Raw genomic sequence first — 19067 nt, 5'->3', positions numbered from 1 at the left:
CCAATCACGTGTGTGGCCTTGGCAGCCAAAGACGGATCCTGACCGGCAGCCTCCCTTCTGCCCTCAACTCAGCCCTTCGGGGAGACCACTGCCCTGCTATGGGTTCTGCGCCTGGAGCCTCCTGGGACCTAACGCTAACACTAACCATACCCTGTACCGGGACCCTCCACCGCAACCTAAGCCTGCCTCGAACCCTAACCCTGCAATGGAGCCGCCTTCTGGCATGGGCCCTCACTTCAGCCCTCGAGGGAGATCACGATACCGGAGTCGCTTTGTCCCTGGTGATATCCCTGGACCAAACCCTAACCCTATCTAAGGCTCCCTCCCCATGGGGACCCCATGCCAAAGTCTGACAACACCATGGGCCTGGGGTCCAGAAGCGGTGCGGGCTGACTCGGAATGGAAGCTGCAAGCTCACCATGTCGTTTCCCAGGCCCGACTGCAGCTGCCCGAGAGGATTCCGGAGGCCTCCTGGACCAGGGGCCTAATTACGTGTGTGGCCTTGGCAGCCAATGACGGATCCTGACCGGCAGCCTCCCTTGTGCCCTCAACTCAGCCCTTCGGGAAGACCACTGCCCTGTTGTGGGTTCGGTGCCTGGAGGTTCCTGGGACCTAACCCTAACCCTAACCGTACCCCAACCCGGGACCATCCAGCGAAACCTCAGCCTGCCTCGAACCCTAACCCTACAATTGAGCCGCCGTCTGGCATGGGCCCTCACTTCAGCCCTCAAGGGAGATCACGAGACCGGAGTTGCTTCAACCCTGGCGACGTCCCCGGACCAAACCCTAACCCTAGGTAAGGCTCCCTCCCCATGGGGACCCAATCCCAACCTCTGAGAACACCAGGTTCCTGGGGTCCAGGAGCGGTGCAGGCTGACTCGGCATGGAACCTAGAAGCTCACCATGTGGTTTACCAGGCCCGGCTGCAGCTGCCCAAGAGGATTCCGGAGGCCTCCTCCATCTTGGGCCCAATCACGTGTCTGGCCTTGGCAACCAAAGACGGATCCTGCTCGACACCCTCCATTGTGCCCTCAACTTAGCCATTCGGGGAGACCACTGCCCTGCTGTGGGTTCGGTGCCTGGAGCCTCCTGGGACCTCACCCTAACCCTAACCCTACCCTGAACCGGGTCCCTCCTCCGAAATCTAAGCCTCCCTCGAGTCCTAACACCACTTTTGAGCCGCCTTGTGGCATGGGCCCTCACTTCAGCCCTCGAGGGAGATCTCGAGACCAGAGTCGGTTCGGCCCTGGCCACGTCCCTGGACCGAACCCTAATCCTAGCTAAGGCTGTCTCCCCAAGGGGACCCAATTCCCACGTCTGACAACACCACGTCCCTCGGGTCCATTGCGGTACAGGATCACCAGGCATGGAACCTGGAAGCTCAACATGTCGTTTCCTAACCCTGGCTGCAGCTGCCCGAGAGGATTCCTGATGCCTCCTCGACCCTGGGCCCAATCACGTGTGTGGCCTTGGCAGCCAAAGATGGATCCTGACCGGCACCCTCCAATGTGCCCTCAACTCAGCCCTTTCGGGACACCACTGCCCTGCTGTGGGTTCGGTGCCTGGAGCCTCCTGGGGCCTAACCCGAACCCTAACCGTACCCCGAACCGGGTCCCTCCACCGAAACCTAAGCCAGCCTCGAACCCTAACCCTGCACTTGAGCCGCCTTGCTGCATGGGCCCTCACTTCAGCCCTCGAGGGAGGTCACGAGACCTGAGTCGCTTCGGCCCTGGCAACGTCCCTGGAGCGAACCCTAACCCTAGCTAAGGCTCTCTCCCCAAGAGGACCCTATGCCAACGTCTGACAACACCACGCTCCTGGTGTCCGGAAGAGGTGCAGGCTGACCTAACCCTCTACTTGAGTCGCTCCGTTACATCGGCCCTCACTTCAGCCCTCCAGGGAGATCACGAGACCGTAGTCGTTTGGGACCTGGCGACGTCCCTGAACCGAACCCTAATCCTAAGGCTCTCTCCCCATGGGTACTCAGTCCCACGTCTGGCAACACCACGCGCCTGGGGTCCAGAATCGGTGCAGGCTCACTCAGCATGGAACCTGGAAGCTCAGCATGTCGTTACCCAGGTCCAGCTGCAGCTGCCGGAGAGGATTCCTGAGGCCTCCCCGACCAGGGGCCCATCGACTTGTGTGGCCTTGGCAGCTGAAGACTGATCCTGAGCGGCCCCCTCCCTTGTGCCCTCAACTCAGCCCTTCTGGGAGACCACTGCTTTGCTGTGGGTTCGGCGCCTGGAGCCTCCTGGGACCTAACCCTAACCCTAACTCTACCCCGAACCAGAATCTTCCACCAAAACCTAAGCCGGCCTCTAACCCTAACCCTCCACTTGAGCCGCCCCATCTCATGGGCCCTCCCTTCAGTGCTCGAGGGAGATCACGAGACCGGAGTCGCTTCAGCTCTTGCGTCGTCCCTGGACCGAACCCTAACCCTAGCTAAGGCTCTCTCCCCGTGGGACTCAAGCCCAAGTCTGAGAGCACCATGTGCCTGGGGTCCTGAAGCGGTGCAGGCTCACTCGGCATGGAACCTGCAAGCTCAACGTGTCGTTACCCAGGCCCGGCTGCAGCTGCCCGAGAGGATTCCTGAGACCTACCCCACCAGGGGCCCATAGAGTTGTGTGGCATTGGAAGCCAAAGACTGATCCTGACTGGCACCCTCCCTTTTGCCCTCAACTCAGGCCAGCGGGGAGACATCTGAATAGCTGTGCATTCAGCGCCTGGAGCTTCCTAGGACCTAACCCTAACCCTACACCTAACCAGGACACTCAACGTAAACCTAACCTGATCTCGAACCCTACCCCTACACTTTACCTGCACCATCGCATGGGCCCTCACTTCAGCCCTCGAGGGACATCACGAGACTTGAATTGGTTCGGCCATTGCGACGTCCTGGACCGAACCCTAACCGTATCTCAGGCTCTCTCCCATTGGGGTCCCTAGGAACAAACCATAAATCATCTGAGTAAAATTGAAGAAACAGAAAGAAATGGAAAACATTCCATGCTCATGGATTAGAAGCACAAACATTGTTAAAATGTCAATACTACCCAAATCCATTGACACATTCAATGCAATTGCTATCAAAATGACACCAGCTTTCTTCACAGAGGCAGAACAAACTACCCCAAAATTTGTAAGGAGCTAGAAAAGATACCAAATAGCCAAAGTCATGTTGAAAAAGAAAACAAAGTGGAAACATAACAATTTTGGATTTATGGTGTATTAGAAAGCCGCAATCATCAAGACAGTATGGTACGTGCACAGATATGGAGAGAGACATCAATGGAAGAGAATAGGGAACCTATAAATATACCCTCAAACATATGGCTGAGTAATCTTTGATAACGCAGATAAGAATATCCAATGGAAAAAAAGAGTCTCTTCAGCAAATCGTCCTGGGAAAACTGGACAGTGAGAAGAATGAACCTGGACACTTTTCTTAAACCACCCACACACACACACACACACACACACACACACCTCAAAATGATTGAAAGATCTAAATTTAAGTCAGGAACCATCAAAATCCTAGAGGAGATAACAGGCAATCTACCTCCTTGATCCTGGCTGCAGCAACTTCTCATTTGTCATGTCTCCAGAAGCTAGGGCCATAAAAACCAAAATGAACTATTGGGTCCTGAAGATAAAAAGCTTCTGCACAGCAGCTGACACAATCAGCAAAACTAAAAGGCAACTGAATGAAATCGGAGAAGATATTTGCAGGTGACATTTGAGATAAAGGGTTAGTATCCAAAATCTATAAAGAACTTATCACACTCAACACCCAAAAGCCAAATAATCCAGTGAGGAAATGGGCAAAAGACATGAAGAGACACTTTAAGAAAGATGACATCCAAATTGGTCACACATGAAAAGATGCTTAATCTCACTCATCCTCACTGAAATACAAATCGAAACCACAATGAGATATCCCCTAACACCTATCAGAATGGCTAAAATTGACATCTCAGGAAGCGACAGATGTTGGCAAGGATGCAGGGAAAGGGAACCCTTTTGCAATGAACTAAATGAATGGGTCAAACAGGAAATCAATGAGAAAATACACTGAAACAAATGAAAATGAAAATACACTGGTAAAACCCTTTGGAATGCGGCAAAAGCAGTCTATGATGGAACTATATAGCAATACAAGCCTACCTTAAAGAGCAAGAAAAATCTCAAACAATCCTAACTTACAACTAAAGGAATGAGTAAAAGAACAGCAGAAAGAAGGAAATAATAGAGATTAAGGCAGAAATAAGGAATATAGAAACCAAAAAGACACTAGACCAAATCAATGAAACCAGGGGCTGGGTTTTTTAAAAGCAGTAATCAACTTGAAAACCTCCTAGGCAGGCTTTTCACAAAGAAGAGAGAAAGGACTCAAATAAATAAAATCACAAATAAGAAAGGAGAAATAACAGTCAACACCACAAAAATACAATTAGAAGATAATATTATGAAAAACTATATGCAACAAATTGGACACTGAGAAAAATGGACAAATTCCTAGAAACACACAAACTACCAAAACTGAAACAGGAAGATATCTAAAATTTGAAAACAGAAAGAAATCATATCAGTAATTTAAAAAATCTCCCCCCAACACAAGAGTTCAGAGCCAGATGGCTTCATTGATGAATTCTACCATACATTTAAGGAAGAGGTAATATGTATTCTCCTCGAATTATTACAAAAAATAAAAAAGAAGGAAAACTTACAAATTCATCCTATGAGGCCATCATTACCCTGATACCAAAACCAGATAAAGCCTCCACTAAAACCGAAAAGTGCAGCGGCGCCTGTGTGGCTCGGTCGGTTTACTGTCCAACTCTTAATTTCAGATTAGGACGTTATCTTGCAGTGCATGGGTTCGAATCCCACGTTGGACCCTGCCATGACAGTGTGGGGCATGGCCAGGATTCTCTATCTTCCTGTCTGTCTGCCCCTCCCTCACTTTTATGTACTCTAAGTAAAGAAATAAACATTTTTTTAAATGTTCAAAAAATTTTAAATCAAACTGTAGACCAATAGCCTGTTGACTATGTATGCCGAAATTCTCATTAAAATACCTTCAAATTAAAGTCAACAATACATTAATAGAATCATTTACCATAATCAAGTGGGATATATCCCTGGGCTGCAAGGGTGGTTCCACATTCACAGATCAATCAACATAATGCACCACAGTAATAGAAGAAAGGATAAGAACAATATGATGCTTTCAACAGATGCAGGAAAACCATTTGACAAAATGTCACATCCATTCATGATAAAAACCCTCAGCAAAGTACATTGAGATTCAACCTACTTGCACATAATAAAGGTCATCTAGGAAAAACCGACAGCTAATCTCATCCTCAATGGGGAAAAATTGAAAGTTTTTCCTCCAAGGTCAGGGACAAGACAGGGATGACCCCTCTCACCACTGTTATTCACATAGTACGGGAAATCCTAGCCACAGCAATCAGACAACAAAAAGAAATAAGAGGCATCCAAATTGGCAAGGAAGAAATAGCACTTTCGCTATTTGGAACTGACATGATGTACTCTATAAAAAACATGAAAGACTCCCATAAAAATTGCTAGGATTGATATATGAATTCGACAAGTCACAATATACAGAAATCAATGTACATAAATGTATTGCATTTCTATACACGAATCATGAATTAACACAGAGAGAAAGTAAGGGATCAATCCCATTGACAGGTTCACAAATACCACAAGATACCAGGAATATACCTAACCAAAGAGGTGAAAGACCTGTACTCTAAAGGCTATGAAACACTGAAGAAAAAAATGCAAGCGGACACAAAGAAATGGAAATACATTTCATGTTCATGGACAGCAAGAACAAAATATTGTTAAAATGTCTACACTGCTCAAAACAATCTACACATGTAATGAAATCCCTATCACACTAACAAAAACATTTGTCACAGAACGGGAACAAATAATCTCAAACTTTGTATGGAATGACAAAAGTCCCCAAACAGTCAAAACAAACTTGAAGAAGAAAAGCAAAGCTGGAGATATCACAATTCCAGAATTTAGGTTATATTACAAAGCTGTACTGATCAGAGCAGTATGGTACTGGGAAAACAACAACAACAACAACAAAACACAGAGGCATAGATGAATAGAATGGAAACCCAGAAACGAACTCACACCTCTATGGTCAATTAATTCTCAACAAAGCAGGAAAGAATATCCAATGGAAAAAAAAAGATAGTCTTGGGACACATGGTTGTCTCAGTCACCAAAGCGTGTGATTGTGAATTCAGCTCAGGTCATGATCTCAGGGCAGTGCAGAGCATGTGTGGGATTCTCTCTCTCCATTTCTCTCTGCCCCTCTTTTGCGTGCTCTCTCTCTCAAAATAAATACATAAACTTAAAGTCTCCTCGACATATGGTTTTGGAAAAACTGGACAGCAACCTGCAAAACAAAACAAAACAAAACAACGGACCACTTTCTTACAACATACACAAAAATAAATCCAACATGGATAAAGACCTATGTGTGAAACCTGAAACCATAAAAATCCCAGAGGATAACAAGGGTAGTATCTTATTTGACATTGCCTGTACAAACGTCTTTGTAGATATATGTCCTGAGGTAAGGGAAACACAAGCAAAAATAATGGGACTTCGTAAAAATAAAAAGCTTCTGTCACCAAGGAAATAATCAACAAAACTAAAACACCTACAGAATGATATTTGCAAACAACATCTGATAAAGGGTTAGTGTCTAAAATATATAAAGTTATACAGCACACAAAAAATGAGAAATCCGATTAAAACTGGGTAGAAGACACGAATAGACATTTTCCCAAGGAAGACATACACATGGCCAAGAGACACATGAAAAGATGCTCAACAATACTGACCTTCAGGGAAATACAATTCAAAAGTACAACGAGATAACACATCACATCTGTCAGGATGACTAAAATCAATGAATGATGAAACAGCAGGTGTTGCCAAGGATGTGGGGAAAGAGGAACCCTCTTGTACTGTGGGTAGGAATGCAAACTGGTGCAGCCACTCTGGAAAACATCGTGGAGATTTGTCAAAAAAAAAAAAAACTGGAAATAGAACTACCTTACGATCCAGCAATTTCACTACGAGGTATTTACACAAAGAATACAAAAATAATTCTTCAAAGGGATACATGCACCCTGATGTTTACAGAAGCATTTTCTACAACAGCCAAATTACGGAAACTGCCCAAGCATCCATCAACTGATGAATAAATTGAGATGTAGTATATGGAATGTAATATTATTTAGCCGTAAAAACATGAAATCTTGTCATTTGCCACGAGGTGGACAGAGCAAGAGAATGTTATATTGGGTGAAATAAGCCTGTCAGAGAAAGACAAATACCCGATGATTTCACTAACACATGGCAATAAAACAAAACAAAGTGGGGGGGGGGGGGGGAGGAGACAGTGACAAACAAACAGACTCTTAACTAGGAAACAAACTGAGGAGTTCCGCAGCGAGGTGGGGGAATGGGTGAAACAGCTGATGGGGATTAAGAAGTGAACCTGGGATGAGCACCGGGTGACGTGTGGAAGTGTTGCTCTATATTGTACACCTGAAACTAGTATTACATCGTATCTTTACTCACTGGAATTTAAATTAAAAATAACATAAGACTAATGACAGGTACGAACCAGGTTTTCTGTAGTTTTCAATCACTTCACTAGGTTAGAAAAATAACCATGAAATTTTTAAAGAAGCATGTATGATGTGGGGGACAGTTTGTGCCCTTACCTCCGTCTCTGGTTCCAGCAGGACTCGGAACGTGGGTCCCAGCTCATTCTTCTAAAAGATCCAGAGACGAGCATTTCATGTATCCACGTCCTAACTGGTTGCAGCTCCCGTTCTTCTGAATTTCTGTCAGGGTTTCTTCCCAAAAACAGGCCTGAATCTGGAACAAAACATCGACTGCATCTATGAGGTGATGTCGTGGGACCCCGCAATCCACGAGTCTTTTAGTAAAATGCGTCTTGTTCAAATACTGTCCGGGAAGGGGAGGAATGAAACACGAAAACAGCCCAGAAAATGCAAAGGCCTGTGCAGCTCAGCAACCAGCTTGACCAGGGAAGCCACCCAGCGCCCCCTCCTCAGCACTCAGTACAACAAGGCAGCTTCTCTCTGACGACTCAGGAGATGCCAAGTTGCTGCTAAGCTCCCAAGGTCTCCCCTGGGGCGGGTGGCAGAACCTGCTGGAAATGCAGTTCTGCTCTCTGTACTGAGGCAGCTGCAGAGGCCCTGAGTCCTCTGGGAGCAATAAAGGCCCTTCCTGCTCTGAGGTGCCCTGGGTCAGAAAAGCAGATGGTGCGCCCTCTGTTGGCTATCACTGCCCAGCAGAGGAACCCGCCCCTCCCGGTCTGTGGTGCTCGAGCTCCCTCTGCTGGCCACTATGGGAATTCCTGCAATGTTGAAGGCCCTGGTTGCTCAGCTGAGAGACCGAAGGTGTTCTGGGCAACTAAGCCTGTTCTCCACATTGGGAAGGGTTTTAGTGACAGGGCCTGGGACACAAAATCTTTTCCTTCTCCTTTCTTGTGAGTGAAGAATGAAACCTAATTTATTAACGTAATGACATCATTTGTAATGTTTTAAGCAATACAATTTACACATAGAAAATAGACCGCCAATTTACACATGTGGAATAAGAGGTAATTTTATTTACCCACCAAAATACTTAGGTTAGATAAAGAATGGACACCTTTGAGAGAGAGATACCAGCGTCCAGCTATGGAATGAATGAGTCCTAAGGATACAAGGGACAGCCAATGGAATAGAGTCAATCCTGTAATAATACTGTTGCATGCTTTCACATGATAGCTACACTTGTGGTTAAGTACAACATAATGTATAGATATATGGAATGACTACAACGTATGCCTAAAACTAACACAACAAATGTGTGAACAATATTTCAATTAAAAATAGACATCCTTTACACTATCTTTAATTTCTCCTTCTTTGCCAATAAGCTATCCTTCCTGGGGCGCTTCGGTGGCTTAGTCAGTTAAGTGTCCGACTTTGACTCAAGTCATGATTTTGCAGTCCATGAGTTTGAGCCCCATGTCAGGCTCTGTCCTGAGAGCTCAGAGCCTCGAGCCTGCCTCACATTCAGTGTCTCCCACTCTCTCCCCCCTCCCCAGCTCAGGCTTTCTCAAAAAAAGAAACATTAAAAATGAAAAATCATTCCTCATTTAGAATCTGTGAAATTCCATTTATACCAGATTCTCTAACATCACCTTCTTGATGTTGAAAGCTTATCTGAAAAGTCACTAATAATATCTTTGATGACACATATGTGACAAGGTCAGAATGCAACTTACAGGGAGCTACACATCTGTTGTGAATTTACAGTATGTATCCTTAGCTAATATTTCCAACGAAATGTGCTTTAGGGATATGGATGGATAAAATAATGTCCATCAGTCATATAGGTCAATTTCCTATAGGACCATTATGCCTTCAATTACTAATTGCCATCTCTTCAGAATTAAAAGAAAGCTGGGACAAGAAAATGTCTTTGAACTTGATGTAAGAGAAGACTATGGTGTTTTAAAGGGTTCACCTACCTTCTGGAATCCTCAGATTGGTTGTGGACAGGAAGATAGCAACCCACGATTTGGATGCACACCGCTAGTCCCAGAGGGAGGATATGGACCTTATTGTCAAATTTTTTTTTTTAATCAATATTACTAATCCACCTCTTCCAGGTCCAGACTGCAGGACCTGGGGGCAACACAATGCCTGATGCCTGGGTTCAGAAATTGAGGAAGGCCAGCTGGTGGGGGGAGGGGGGAAATCCAACAGGGCCTGGGGCAGTGAGGGAGATGGCCCTGGGACACCTCCCCACAGGGCAGGCTCTGGGGTTTACCTGCCAAAGAGCAGCACACTCTCCCTCAAGACATCCCTCTCCATGATAGAACGTGAGGCTGAGCCTCACAATTCCAGAAGAAATGAGGGATACCCATCTTTTCAATTCCAATGGCCTCTGCAGAGCTTGGACCCAGGAATGTTGGAGTCTTGGGGTCATGGAACTCTGATGCCCAGGATACAAGGCCTTTCTGCCCCAGCACTCAGAGCCACTTCATACATTCCCTCTCCCCTGGCCCATCTAACCCTGTCCACATACCTGGACCAGGTATCTACTTTCCTTCTTGTACTTCCTCTTTGTCTCTGTTTCTCTCTAACCACATCTCTCTCTGTTTCTTCCTTTCACTCTCTAGGGAGTGGTGTAACATACGGCGCTAAGCTTTGTTCTTATACATGTGAATATCCAATTTTCTCAGCACCAGTTATTCAAAAGACTACTCTTCTCCACTGTGTATTATTGACTCCCTTGTCAAATACTAGGTGACTGTGCATGCATGGGTTTAGTTTGGACTCTCAATTTCTGTTCCATTGTCTTGTGTGTGTGCTTATGCCAGTGACATAACTGATTTCTTTGTGTTAGAATGACGCTTGAAATCAAGAAGTGTGATGCCTCCTGTTTTGTTCTTTCTTGCGTTGGCTACTTGGGGTCTTTTTGTGGTTCCAAATACATTTTAGGATATGATTTTCTAATTGCATAAAAATTGCATCGGAGTCTTGATAGAGATTGCACTGAATCTCTAGAGGGCCTTAGGTAGTATGGACATTGTATCTATATTAATTCATCCGAAAGTTGGACATGGGATGGCTTTTCACTGACTTGTGTGTTCTCCTGTTTCTTTCACCCAAATTAAATTTCTTCCATTCCTGCACACAGGTTTTATAGTTTTCTGTAGAGAGATCTTCCACTTCCTTGGCTAAATTTATTCCTATAAATTTTATTGTTTTTGATGCTATTGTAAATGGGATTGTTTTCTTTACTTCTTCTTAGATAATTGGGTTAGTGTATAGGAAGGCTACAGAATTTGATATGGTGACTTCCTATTTTGGAACTTTACTGCATTTCTTAATTGATATTAACAGGTTCTTTTACATTAAATTTTTTATTTCAGTCCGTTACCTTATTTAAAAAAAAAAACATGTTATTTGGGAATAGCTGACACACTATGTTACATTGGTTTCAGATGAACAACATGGTGATTGGACAAGTGTATACATTCTGCTGCGCTAACACCGGGGTAGCTATCATCTGTCACCGTGCATCACTATTCCAGTACCAGTCTCTATGTTCCCTATGCTATATCTTCTATCTGTGATTTATTCATTGCATAACCAGAAGCCTGCATCACCCAATCCCCTTCACATATCTAGGGCATCCTTGTCTTGTGCCTGATTTTAGTGGAAAATCTTTCACAATTTCACTACTGAGTATGATATTAGCTGTGGGCTTCACATACATGGCCTTTCTTATGTTGAGATATGTTCCTTCTACACTGAATTTTAAAGAGTTTTTTAGCACAAATGGATACCAAATTTTCTCAGAACTTTTTTCTGTGTCTATTGACATCATCACATGAGTTTTCTTTTTATTTTTTAAAATGTATTTATTTAGTTTAGTTTAAATGTATTTATGTATTTCTTTAGTATTTATTTTTTCAAGTTTTTATTTAAATTCCAGTTGGTTAACATACAGTGTAATGTTAGTTTCAGGTGTAGAATGTAGTCATCCATCACTTACATACAACACCCAGTGATCCTCACTACTAGTGCCCTCCTTAGCCCATCACCCATTTAACCCATCCCCCTGCCCACCTCCCTTCTAGTAACCCTCTGTTTGCTATTTATAGTTAAGAATCTTGTTTCTGGTTGATTTTTCTTTCATTCAATTATGTGATGGGTCACATTGATTGATTTGCATTTCTGGAACATCCTTCTTTTGCAGGGAAAAAACCCTTCATCACGGTCAATGATCCTTTTAATGTGCTGCTGAATTTGGTTTGCCTGCACATTATTGGGAATTGCTCATCTACATTCATCACGGGGATACTGGCCTATAGATTTCTGTTCAGGTAGTATCCTTTTCTGGCTTCCTACCAGGGTAATTCCAGTGTCATGAAATGAGTTTGGTGGTGTTCATTCCTTTTGAATCAGTGAGACGACTGCCGTTAGTTCTTCTACAAACGTTTGGTCAAATTCACCAGTGAATCCACCTGGTCCTGGGCTTTTCTTCCCTGGGAGAACTTCGATTACTGATTCAATTTACTTACATTGGTTATCTTCTTGTGTTGATACAGTCTTCCTTTAATGGGTCTGTACAAACCTTCTATTTCTTCCTGGTACAGTCTTGGTAGGTTGTGTGTTTCTAAGAACCTATCCATTTCTTCTAGGTAGGCGGTTTGCTGGCATCTAATTTGGCCATAGTCACCTCTTTGTCTCCTTTATGTTTCTTTGGTATAAGGTGTAATGTCTTCTCTGTTATTTATAATTCTTTTGAACTGGGTACTCTCTCTGTCTTAGCGTAGTCTATGTATAGTCTTGACAATTTTGCTTCACTCTTCTGAAAACCCCTGTTGGTCTACTTCATATTTTCTATTGACTTCATGGTGTCAGTTTCATTGGTTTGCACTCTCATATGGATTACTTTCTCCCTTTTGAGAACATTGGACATAGATTGTTGTTGTTGTTTTTTCTAGTTCTTTGAAGTTAAAGGTAGGTTGTTCATTTGAGTCCCAAATCTATCCTCCACGCATGCAAATCCAGTGCCTCATCAGAGAACCTTCAATAGGTCTTTTCTGTCCTATTTCTCATTCTCAGAACTCTGAGAAATGGAACCAGAAAATTTATTTGAAGACACAATAGATGAAAACTTCCCTAATGCAGGGAAGGAGACAGATCCAGAAGCAGGAGGCACAAAGAACCCCCAATATATTCAACAGAAGCAGATCCACACCAAGTCATATAGTAATTAAAACGCAAAATGTCGTGATAAAGAAAAATTTTCACAGCAGGAAAACAAAAGATGACATTTACCTACAAGGGAAACCCCATAAAAAGTTATCACTGGATGTTTTTCAGAAGAAACTTTGAAACTGTAAGTAACCAGCATGGTATGGTAAAGGTGCTGAGTGGAAAACATCTGCAGCCAAAGAGAGTCTATCCAGCAAACTATCATTCAAAAGGGAGGAGAGATCAAGAGGTTCCCAAATAAATACTCAGCAAGCTCACAACCAACAAACCACCCCCGCAAGAAATGTTAAAGGGGACTCTTAAGTGGAAAAGAAACACCTAAAGTGACAATATTAAAGTGCGAAACGCAAAAGCAATAAAAATGAGTATATCTGTAAAACATCAGTCAAGGTATTCACGATATGAAAGGTTTTGAAATAGGAACACTACATAGCTACAACACGGGGAGGAGAGGAGTAAAGAACTGGTTCAAACTCAAGCAACTATCAACTTAATATAGACTTCTATATGCAGAAGTGGTTAGGTACAAACCTCATAATAACCACAGAACAAACACCACTAATACATATGCGGAGTATAAAGACAAGCAATTTCAACTGTGAAATTGTGATGAAACCCAGCAAACCAAAAAAAGAGAAAGAGAAGAAAGGATCAGAAAAATTCAGAAACAACCAACATCAAGTAATAATAGGACAAGTACATGTCTATCAATTACTTTGGTAACAGAATAAATGCTCAAATCAAAGGCACTGGATGACAGATGGGGGCAACTGGATGGCTCAATCGCTTGAAATTTCGACTCTTGATTTCGGCTTAGGCTATGATCCCAGGATCATGGGATTGAGCCCCAACTGAGCTCTCCACTGAGCATGGAACTTGGTGAGGATTCATTCTCATTCTCATTCTCTCTCTCCCTCTTTCTCTCTTTGTCTCCCTCTTCCCCCATTCCCCCCACCCCACCCTCCCATGCCTGTGCTCTCTCTCTTCATAATAAAAGGCACTGGGTGATAGAGTGAATACAATATAGGACCCATCTATTTCCTACCTACAAAAGACTAGTTATAGAACTAAAGTATCAAAGGAAAACTGCAGTAGCCATACATATATCAGACAAAATAGATTTAAAAATAAAATTGTAACAAGAGACAAAGAAGGACACTATACTAATAAAAGGTACCATCCAACAAAAAGATAGAACAATTGTAAACATATATGCGCTCAACCTGAGAGCATCCAAATACACAAAACAGTCCAAAACTAAAGTAAAGAATTGATAGTCATACCATCATAGTAGGGCACTTTAACACCCCAATGACATCAATGGAGAGATCATTCCATCAGAAAATCAACAAGGAAGTAGTGACTTTGAATGATAGAGTAGACCAGATGGAATTAACCGATATATTTTAGACATTCCATCCTAAAACAGCACAATACACATTCTTTTCACGTGCACATGGAACATTCCCCACACTCGATAAAATATTAAGTCATAAAACAAGACAAAACAAAATCAAACTGATCGACGTCATACCATGTGTCTTTTCAGACCACAATGCTATGAAAGTAGAAGACTAGAGCAGGAAAAAAAATCTGGAAAAGGCACAAAAAGATGGAAGTTAAATAACATGTTACTAAACAATCAATGGCTCAACCAAGAAATCAAAAACAAAATCCAAAATGACATGGAAACAAATGAAAATGAAAACATAGCAATCCAAACTTCTGTAAAGCAGGAAAACTGGTTCTAACAGGGAAGTTTATAGCAATACAGGTATGCCTCAAGAAAAAAAAAAAAAAAAACCCTGAAGTAAACTCCAAAATCTTATAACTATAAAAGCCAGAAAAAGGACAACAAACAAAACCCCCAAACAGCAGAATGAAGAAAATACTTAAAATCAGAGGAGAAATAAATGATATAAAGATTAAAACTATGCACCCCATGGACCAAAAATGGATGAGACAGTACATGAAAACCTTTCACACCAAGAGAGGGCAGGGTGACGGTGTGAAACACTCCACAACCAAGCTGGAATGGGACACGGTGAGAACAACCTCCAGTGCAGGGAGACAGAGGCGATAAAATGAACGCAATCCCTCCAAGATGGAGGGCCGTGTCCACCCATGAACATCCTCCCATTCCAAGTGGGAGAGCAAACATGACCTACTTCTTGCCCTAGCCCTAACCCTAACACTAACCCAAATCCCAACACCTGAACTTAACAGCTAACCCTAACCATAGCCCTAAACTAAACCCTGCCCCATCCCTATGTACAAACACAACTTTAACCATACTGAAACGTAAAAGTAAACATAACGAGAACTAACCCTAACCCTCTTACCCTAATCCTAAAGCTCTAATCCTAAAACCCTAACCCTAATGCTCTAACTCTCCCTGCTAATCCTAAAATTATAAACCCTAAAACTAACACTAACCCTAACCATAAAACTCTAACACTAACCCTAATGCTAACGCCTAATCCAATCCCCTAACCCATAACCAAAGTCCTAGACCTAGACCTCACCTTATCCCTAAACCTAACGCAAACCCTAACACTAACGCTAACACCTAACCATAACTATACCATCTAACCATAACCCTAAGTCTCAAACCCAAACCGTAACCTTAAACCTAAGCCTAACCCAAGCCCAAACCTAACACCTAAACCTAACTCTAACTCCAAACCCTAACCCCTAAACATAACCCTAAACCCAACCCTAATGCATAAACCTAACTCTAGCCCCTAACACTAACCCCTAACACCAACCCTAACCGTAACCCTAACCCCTAACACCAAACCCAATCCCAAACGCTAACCCAACACACACAACACATAGGAATGGTGTCACCTCAGCACTGGTGAAGTCCTTGGACAGAACATTAACCCTAGTTAAGGATCTCTCTGGATGGGGACCCAATTCCTATCTCTGAGAACACTACAAACAACGGGCCCAAAGCAGTGCAGGATTACTTGGCATGGAACATGGAACATCATCATGACATTTCCAATGTCCGCATGAAGCTGCACAAGGGGGTTGATGAGGCCCAACTGAAGATGGCACACACACGAGGCTGGCCCTGGCTCACAAAGACTAAGCCCGAAGAGCCCACTCCAATGAGGCCTACACTCAATCCTCTGGGAAGACCACTACCCTGCAAGAGTTTCAGCACTTGGAGCTTCATGGGACCTAACCCTAACCTTAACTGTGACACTCATATACCACCCAAACTAAACCTCATCCCAACTCAAACCTAACCCTACACGTGAACCGCACCTGCGCATGGACCCTCATTCAGCCCTCCAGGCAATGGTGTCGCTTCGGCCCTGGCAACGTCCCTGGACCGAAACTTAACCTTGGCTAAAGCTTTCTCCTAATGGGGACCCAATTCCTAAGTCTGAGGACATGATGGACATGGCCCCAGAAGCGGAAGAGAATTACTCGGCATGGAACCTGGAATATCACAATGTCATTTCCAAAGACCAGAAGGAGCTCCACAGGGGACTTCTTGAGGTCTAACCGAGGAGTGACCCTGGCACCCAAAACTCAGCCTGACTGGGACCCACCTTAGACCCCTCTACTCAGCCCTGCGGGGAGACAACTGCCCTACTGGGGGTACAGCGTCACGAGCCTCCTCTGACCAAGCCTTAATCTTAACGGTGACCCACAGTATACACGTGAACCTAAACCTCACCTCATCTTTAACACTCACCCTAAACCTGACTCACACCATGCATGTGCCCACACATCATCGATACAGGAGATCACAGGACTGGTGTCACTTCAGCCCTGGAGATTTCCCTGTCCCAAACCCTAGACGTAGCTAAGGCTTTCTCCACGTGGGGACTGAATACCACAGTCGGACAAGAGCACACACACTGTGTTGAGAAGCAGTGCAAGATATTTCGGTGTGAAAGGTAGAACATCACATGTATCACAACACATGTAACAACGTGGAGGAACCTCCAGAACATTATGCTACGTTAAGAAACCAGACATAAAAGGTCACCACTTGTATGATTCCATTTTTATAAAATATCCAGAAGAGGCATATACACAGACACATACAGCATATTTTTGGTTGTCAAGGGCTGGGGTAGGGAGGGAACGGGGACTGATAGCTTAATGGGTATGGTGTTTCCATTTTGGGGTGACGAAAATGTTCTGGAACTTGATATGGTGACACTTGCACAACATTGTGAATGTACTTCATGCCACTGAATTGTATATTTTAAAATGGTTACGATGGTAAATGTGACATGCACTGTTGATATTATATGTATTTTGTCCACATGCGTTTGTAATTTTTTACATATTATTTGTATTTTGCCAGGATTAACTAATCAATGGATCATAAATGTAGGGATTTGTTTACAGTCTCTCAATCTGTTCTGCTTATTTATGCACTTACTGTTTCATCAATACCACACTGTCTTTATTACTGTGGTTTAAAATAAGTTTTGAGGGGGGCGCCTGGATGGCTCGGTCAGTTAAGCGTCCGACTTCAGCTCAGGTCATGATCTCACAGTTCCTGGGTTCGAGCCCCATGCTGGGTTCTGTGCTGACTAGTCAGAGCCTGGAGCCTGCTTTGAGTTCTGTGTCTGCCTCGCTCCCTGCCTGCTCATGCTCTGTCGCTCTCTCTCTCCCTCAAAAATGAATTATCATTAAAAAAAAAATAAAATCAGTTCTGAGAAGAGATTATGATCAGAGCCAAAATCAAGAGTTGGCCACTTAACCGACCGAGTCACCCAGGCGCCCCAGGTTATTTTCTCAATTTCATGTTTTGAGTTTTTGTTGCTAGTATATAGAAATACAATTGCTCTCTTAATATTGATCTTGTGTCCTGTGGCCTTGCCAAATGTTTATGGATCTGGTAGCTTTTTTCTCTGCATGCATTTCTTGGGATTTTCTCCATATAGGATCATCTGTGAATAAAGATAGCTTTATTTTGTCCTTTCCAATCAGAATGGTTTTTTTCTGGTGGGATGGGGAGATTATTCCACTGGCCAGAACCTCCAGTTTATGTGGAGCTGAGATGGCAAAAGTGGACATCCTGCACTTTCCCATATGAGGGAAAACCTTCATTGTTTTTTACGTTTATTTATTTATTTTGAGAGAGAGAGAGAGAGAGAGAGACCAGGGGAGGGGCACAGAGAGAGATTGGGAGAGAGAGAATCCCATGCAGTCTCCATGCTGTCAGCACGGAGCCTGACTTGGGGCTTGATCTCACCGACCTGGAGTGAGACCATGCCCTGATTCTAAACCAAGAGTTGGATGCTTAACTGACCGAGCCACGCAGGCACCCCAAAACCTTCATTCACAGATACTGTCCAGAGAGGCCCGGCAACACCTCAGTCTCGGAAGGCTGCGAGCCGGGAACAGCTCCCAGGAGGGGACGGTGGGTACAACGTGCACTCCAAGGACAGGGAAGGAGGTGAGGAGCTTCTGATTGCCCGGCTCAAGCTCGCGGGTCAACCAGGGACCACATCCTCACCATGACCTCCTCCAAAGACGGCCACGGGGATGATGGGGAGCTTAGGGGGACGAAGCACCCAGCATGGCACCTGTTGCCGGGCAGGCTCTCGCCACCTGTCACCGGCCAGTTGCCTTCACTTGGTTTCCTCTCCTCATAGTGACAAGGCTGCTACAGTTGAGACCTGTGGACAAATGTTGAATAGCCCAAGAACCCGCTGAATGCTCGGAGCCACCTTGAAGGCTCCCTACTGATGACCCATGAATACATGTGGCCGGACTGGGGCCAGGCAGCGGTCGTCAGAAGAGCTGGACTCAGGGCGCCACCCTTAACCAGAGAGGAAGCTGCCTGCCTTGCTAGGTGGCAGGGAAGGGTGGTCCTCCCTCACCAGTGTGCCTGGGCCCCTGAGCCCCGGTCTGACCCTCCCATCTTGGTTGTGACAGGCTACCTGATCCCTCGTCTGAGTTCAGGACCATCAGGCACTGAACAGGACCATCCAGACAAAGCAAAGGGAAGCTCAGGGTGCTGGCAGGGACTGGGGTCCATCCCTCTTGTGGTGGCAGGTGTTGGAAGGGTCGCTCTTGTCACGGTCCTCCGACGGGTGGAGCTCACTCAGGCTGTGCTCCTCAGCGTGACCGTGACTTTGCATCCTCAGGACACCTCCACCCTGGGGATGGTGGGCCTCCCTTCTTCACCTCGGCCACTGCGGTCCTCCC

This window comes from Neofelis nebulosa, chromosome X (assembly GCF_028018385.1).
Source record: "Neofelis nebulosa isolate mNeoNeb1 chromosome X, mNeoNeb1.pri, whole genome shotgun sequence".
NCBI classification, from domain to species: Eukaryota; Metazoa; Chordata; class Mammalia; order Carnivora; family Felidae; genus Neofelis; species Neofelis nebulosa.
This window is presented reverse-complemented; position numbering follows the sequence as displayed.